Source organism: Rhinolophus hipposideros (assembly GCF_964194185.1).
Source record: "Rhinolophus hipposideros genome assembly, chromosome: 7".
NCBI lineage: Eukaryota > Metazoa > Chordata > Mammalia > Chiroptera > Rhinolophidae > Rhinolophus > Rhinolophus hipposideros.
The window spans coordinates 35,636,716-35,643,856 of record NC_138053.1 but is presented as its reverse complement, the minus strand read 5'-3'; the positions used below and the strand labels follow the sequence as shown (position 1 = coordinate 35,643,856).

Below are 7,141 nucleotides of genomic sequence, written 5' to 3'. Positions count from 1 at the left end.
TTGTGTCACCGACACTAATGTATCTCCTGTGCACATCAAAAACTCAGACATAGTTGGCAAATGAATAAGACACTATTCTCAATGAATTATGAATTGCTTGTTTGTTGTAGTGTATTCGTATGGAGGCACAAAGTTAAGTGTGTTGTTTTTGTAATTTCTTAGGAACTTTGTACACTGTGCTATGCTGGATGTTTTCTTTTTGCCCCACCGGGTTTACTCTCTACCCTTCTCCACCTTGCTCTTTGTCCTGGAAAGTTGAACTGAATGAACACATTAACAGGGTTCCAGTTCTCTTGCCTCTGATTGGACTTGGCCCATGGAGAGCTGCGGCAAAAGAGCACAATGAGGGCAGAATGAGGTTGGTGTGTTTATTCCCTCGGCTTCTCCTAGGAGGTCACCTGGTGTTTGCTGTGACTTCCACATCATGCACCTGCAAGTCCCTCCTTCTTTCCAAACATGTCATTCTACATGACTCTCCTGTCTGGTCCAGGAAACTTCTCTCTTCTCTGATCATCCCTTTGGGCTTGACTGCTGGTAGCCCTGGGTTCTTCCTCTATCTTGTTAGTGGACAGACCTTTTGAAAATAGACTCTCCTTGAATTGCAGTAATTTGTGCTGTCTGGTTTCCATTGGAACCTTGACAAATACATGCTTCTTACTGTGATTTTGTTTTAAAATTGTATTCTTTTGTTAAATGCTCCATTAGCAGAACTTAATTTCCACAAAAGCAACCGCAATCTGCCAATTTGCTATAAATGAAGTCCTTTTTGGGGTCATAAAGCAAGTTTATCAATCTTTTGAAGAAAGTCATGTCAGTCTCTGTACTGCACCACAAAATAAATGGCAGACCATTTAAAATTAATTTATTCATTAATTCAGTAAACTACTGATACACACTGTGTGCCAGGAGTTATAGATACACAGATGAAGAACACCCAGCTTCTAACTTCAAAATATTCACAATGTAATGTGGAAGATTGATACACCAATAAATAAAAACTATATAAAGATACATATTATCTTTTAGATACATATAAATACTATGGTAATACAATAAAGATTTGAACTAGGGAACTTCTACAATAAAAAGGTTTTTCAGATTTAAGTTTTTCACGTATACTTACTACACGTTGGGCACTATTAAGTACTCTACAGATTTTGACTCCTTTAATCCTCCTTTCACTCCGATGAACTTAGTGATATTAATTACCCATTGTAGATATGAGCAAACTGAGTCACAGGGAAATTAAGGAACTTGCCTAAACTAGTATCATTGCTAATTAATAAAGCTAATTAACATATAGACTCAAATCCAGGCAATATTGTTCTAGAGCTGATGCTCTTGATCACTGTCCTACACTAAGGCTTTAATAAAGTTTTACCCTCTCCTTTCTATACATCCTTATTCATTCCATCCTGTGCAAGAAGAAATGCATAACTGATTGGTGGGTTTGACATAAGGATCGGAGTTTGTGTGAGTCACCCTTCTCTCTTCCCTTTGGTTATATGCCTATCAGGAGGAAGGATACAATTTCATTTTCTCTTTGATGTGAGGGAGGTTTGGTAGAGCAGACACCTCTTCTGATAGTGTGGGCTGAGATTATCCCCCTGTACCAACAGGGTGAGTAATTCAGGGGATGCAAGTCTGCTGTTGCTATGGACCTAAGCCACGTATCTAGAATCAACATCATCAGGAATAAGTATATTGGTACATCTGTTTGCCTATTGCATCTCTCTCTCAATTCATACAGGGAACTGAGGGAGGTTTGGTTTTGATATATATATGTATATATGTGTGTATATATATATATATGTATATATATACATATATATATATGAAGGCTATTGGTGCTTGAGAAGATATATATATATATATATGTATATATATATACACATATGTATTTATATACATATACATCTCAAGCACCAATAACATTCAGATGAGAGAGGGCATTCCAGGCCGAGGCATGAAATGGCTTGGCACATTTGGGCATTATGTCACGTTGGTCTGTCCTTTTCTTTGTAGTTCATTACAGGTTGAGGATCAGACCAAGATAAAAATTGTATTTTTAAACTCACTTTTGTATTTTGCAGCATGTGTTTTATAAATTTAACATGTAGGGAGTCACGGGCAGAGGCTACTTTTAGGAGAGGATAATACTAGAGAAAGAATTTAAGGTAAATAAGTAAGACATAGTACCAAATGCAGCAGAGGGGTTGGGTAACAAAGGACTGAAAGAGATCGTTAGTATTGGCAGCAGGTGATATTCTTAAAGACAGTTTCAGAGATGGAAGCGTAATTATGTAGTTTGAGCAATAAATGAGAGGTGAGAGAGAGAAGATGGAGGATGAACTTCTTTTAGGGTGCTTACTTAGATGTGAAGAAGAGGAGAGAAAAATTAAGGTAGCTATAGGGAGATACAAGTAATTAGGGACTTTTGCTTGTTTTTCTATGAAAGATATTTGAAAATAATTGTAGTCTATAAAGAAGGCCAGCAGCAATGTTGAACAGATTACTAAAGGAGAAAGGAAAAGCAAAACTTTAGATCAGCAAAGAAGGGCTGAGTCTTGAGCTAGAGGGACCTTTTCCCCTGTGGTCTGGAGAGAGGAGACGCACATGGTGTGGACGCCCTCCTGAGTCCATTACTCAGTAATCATTAGCTCGTCAGACTCTTCCGGTGCTGCCCACCACTTGAAAACATTTGGGATGGAACTGGAATCCCTGTTGAGAGAATATACTATTATTTCTCACAATTTAAATCCATGTTGTAAATCTCCACTTGCTCACTGTCCAGGACTAAAAACAAAAAACAAAAAACAAAAGCTCTGTGTTCTCTGGGGGTTTTCTTTCTCTTTAATTACAATGGTTTTAGACTGTGGTTCTCAAAGTGAGCATGAAGAGGAAGGCAAGCAGTGGGAGAGGGACCACTAGCATATACCCTTTGTAACTTTTGCCCAGTGGCTTCTGTAGTGGAGAACTATTGATTTAGAACCTTGCAAAATTAAAAAAAATGTCCTTTTTTCACAAGCTAGGTCTAATTTTGTTGTATTCCTAATCCAAGGCAATGCTGAGTACCATGTTGGTGATATCTGCGATGTTTTCAGTTCTCTCTTGAGTGAAATTCTTGAGAGGTCCTCGCATACTTCACTTGGTTTTATGGGCAGACAGACTTCCTACAACTCACTGCAATGCTTTGAGGCAACTTCTTTGCTGGACACCATGTTCGAAACACTTTTCTAGAAACTCTGGAAGAATTGGTGGGGCCATGGTGACATCATGAGACTCGTTGAGTCTGGTTTCATGTGACTTGCGATCATTATCTTTTTGCCTCAGTTAAAGCATAGGTGGCAGGTTTATTTCTATTATCTCATAGAAGCGTAGAGAGGAAATTGTTAGAATTTCCCAACAATGAGGCTCTGATAAGGGATTCTTTAGGGGTGTCATTGTTTCTTATCTCAGTATATCTTATCCTCTAGAAAAGGGACACAAATGATTGTGCAGTTAAAGGAGAACAGAAAAGAGATGCAGACTATTAATTCCATCTGCTTCACAGAAGGGTTACCTGGTGATATTGAAGAGATATGAAGGGATTTTATATCGTATGGTTTTTAGATGTGTTTACAGACCTTTACTGATAATTCTCGCTGCTCCATTCGGCAGGCCATCTCTTCATCACAGCTTTTCAGCTTGCCTATATGTGTGGTATGCACATGCACATAGAATGGAAAGTATTGCCCATGAGAGCTGGTATGAGACCAGCAAAATGGTAATTGCTCAGGAATGGAATGGTATCCATTTTGTCCTTTTTCTTTACTATTGTGCCTTGTTTCTGTTTAAGAAGTTATTTGACAAATATCCCCTTGACTTGCTTTTAACACGAGGTATGTTTCATAATCTGAAAAATCAGTGGGGCTGAGCCTGCTCTTTGCCAACGTTTCTTAACTCTGATTGTCCTCATCTTCTCTGATCTCCATCCAAGTTGCCAGCATCCAAAGGCCAACAGGTGGCATGTGGATAAAATGATACCTGATTTAGTTTTGTATGTAACTTTATTTCAGTCATGTTTTCACATGATGGCTATTATATGTAGGCTTTGCACTCTGAAGAATTTCAGCATCTTCATTACATGATCTTCTGAAAAAGGACCAGTTTTTTTCCCCCCAGAAAAAAGGGGTCTCTACAGGATTTTAATTATTATGGCTACCTCTCTTCAATGATTGCAAGTATGTAATACTGTCCTATTTAGCCATTAAACAACCTGGTATATATACATATAAGGGCCATATTTAAATTGAGAGAAAATCAGTAAAATTCATAGAACTAAATTTTTATGAAATTTTATAGTAACATATTATTTCCTTGATTTTTTTCAAACTTGAGTGGCTATTATGTGCCAGATAGTTTATTCAGGGTTGCCAAATGAAGATATTCAAATAGCAAATAAAATGTTGATAGTAAATAATTATTTCAGAAAATACTATCAGATTTTTCACAGCTGACTGACGTCTCCCTCTTTTTTTTTTCAAAGCGAGAGTACCAAACTAGACAAAGCTGTGCTTCATGACTTATACACACAGATATGTATAAACTGACTTATATCCGAAGTCTCTTGAAGGAAGCCTTACAAAAAAGCTCAATATTTTCTGTTTTGGTAGTATTGTGCTGTCAGTCACAGACTTATTCTCAGGGAATAAATATTTTTCTCTGACTCCTGTAGATGTTCTTTTTTTCTCATGTAAAACTTAAAGTGCAGGTTTCAGATGTCACTTTTTGGAACATTCCTAGTGTTTTAAAAATCAGTGTTGTGTAGATTCAAGTTGCAATTGACTCTATCAGAGAATTAACAGCACAAAGGAACCCATTTTACTTGTTCAGTCTGAGACACTGCAAAAGGAAAAATTACCTTCCCAGCTCCACTGTGAATCTGTGAACATGAAGTAGCTGTCAGAGGATGGCGGCTACTTGTCTTCACTTAACAAACCGATGGCTCAGGATTATATAAATTGGCTTTTCTGCTAGAAAACAATTTTCAAAGTGATCTCTGTAGTAGGAAATCAGTTACAGAAATTCTACTTTATTATTCTATCTCTTTGGTTAAAAGCAGACACACTTAGCAAGAGCCCATGAATAATGTGACTATATTCACATTTGCTTTACTTAGCCTTCATTTACTTCAACAAGAACCGACTTAACCTTTAAAACTTTACTTCTGCTTTTCTGTCCTCTTCCCCCTCCCCCTAGAACTTCTCTGGCTGCGTCCCCCTTGCTCTGAGTTCCTGCTAAGCCTGCCGTTGTTTTCCGACAGCTATCATGATCGTCTACTGGGACCTCCTCAGCCATGATGACATGTTTGTTTTCCGACATCTACAAGATCGGGGAGATTTCGGACGGGCTGTGCCTGGAGGTGGAGGGGAAAGTGGTCAGTGGGACAGAGGGTAACACTGATGACTCACTCAGTGGTGGAAATGCCTCCTCTGAAGGCTCCAATGGCGAAGGTACCCAAAGCACAGTAATCACTGGTGTTGATATTGTCATGAGCCATCATTTGCAGGAAACCAGCTTCACAAAAGAAGCCTACACGAAGTACATCAGAGATTACATGTAATCAATCAAAGGGTCACTTGAAGAACAGAGACCAGAAAGAGTAAAACCTTCTATGACAGGTGCTGCACAACTAATCAAGCACATCCTTTCTAATTTCAAAAACTACCAGTTCTTTACTGGTGAAAACATGAATCCAGATGGCATGGTTGCACTGCTGGACTACGGTGAAGATGGTGTGACCCCACATATGATTTTCTTTAAGGATGGCTTATACGTAGAAAAATGTTAACAAATGTAGCAATTTGGATCTGTCATCTGTCATCATCATAATTGGCTGCTGCTTTTCATCCCCACACCAGGACTAGGACAGATGGGACTGATGTTATCTTGAGCTCTTCATTTATTTTGACCTTGATTTATTTGGAGTGGAGGCATTATTTTTAAGAAAAACATGTCATGTGGGTTGTTTAAAAATAAAATGCATTTAAACTCATTTGAGAGTATGCCTCTCAGTTCAATACATATTTAAATTCGTCCTGTGCTGTGTTCCTGGAGAAGCTAGAGCCTGGTAGACCATTACTATAAAGCATAAGACTGCCTTCGGGTAACTTCTACAGTCAAAGCTACTTCTGGGACTGGAATATAAAAAAGAAGGATCAAAAGTCTTAGTTTGGAGTTGAAGTGAAGGGAATGACCATGCTCACAGCACAGCCGACATTTGAAGTTGGATTCCTTAGACACTTCATCACCTACAAACAGAAGTAGTTAACTCTGGGAGAGATTACCAAAGGAATAAAATGAGACTAATATAGTTGGAAGCAAAACCAAACCAAAACAAAAAGCTTTATTTCCATTCTCTCTTTTTCTAAGAATACACACTTTCCTCCATTCTGACTGTAGGCCACTCTTTGCCAATTGCATATTTCCACACCTGCTTCTCAGGTCATGTTGCCTAAATCTTGAAATTATTCAGAGGAATCAGATATCTACAAAACTCATTCAGCTCCATGATTTCTGGGTATTTGAATGTCATATTGAAAGATTCTTAAACCAGGAAGCACTTAGCATTCTCCCATTTGCTATCAAAATAATTTACTTGCATTACTTAAACATTGTGTTTTTACCCTTATTTATTGCAGGGAATAAAAATGTCTTCTAGAGATGAAGAATCTTTCATTGTTATTCCATTAACATTTCAACAATTAGTATTAGTTACTTGCAAACACTGATTGGTTTGTTTGTTTTGCATCAGCAAAATGTAAATCCTATGCTTTCTAGAAGTCTTGTTGCTTTGAGATTAGTTTTACAATTCTCTATTATGGGGGCTTTTGGCAGATACAGGCTCTAAACAGCCAGAGATAACATTTGAACATGGTTTACTATGCTTTTTAAAAAGTTCATGTTTATGTAAATAGGTAGACCATGCCTTCGCGAATATAGAAAAATTGAAGTACCAATATTCATTCAAAACTGAGTTAGTTGTGGGATGTATTTGGTTTATTTTATGTTGACTTTGTTATGTCCCTATCTGAACAAAACATTAGTACTCCCAACACTGGATGCAGTCTTGAGCACAGTTATTTATATCTAATGTACA

The 7,141-nt window shown here is 37.8% G+C and overlaps 1 pseudogene across 1 annotated transcript; it reads left to right on the top strand.

Moving 5' to 3' along the window:
- The first annotated feature begins 5,310 nt into the window (after nucleotides 1–5,310).
- LOC308499554 (translationally-controlled tumor protein-like) lies at nucleotides 5,311–5,833 on the top strand (annotated as a pseudogene). Its single transcript has one exon. The product of its transcript is annotated as a translationally-controlled tumor protein-like (transcript).
- Nucleotides 5,834–7,141: the final 1,308 nt, after the last annotated feature.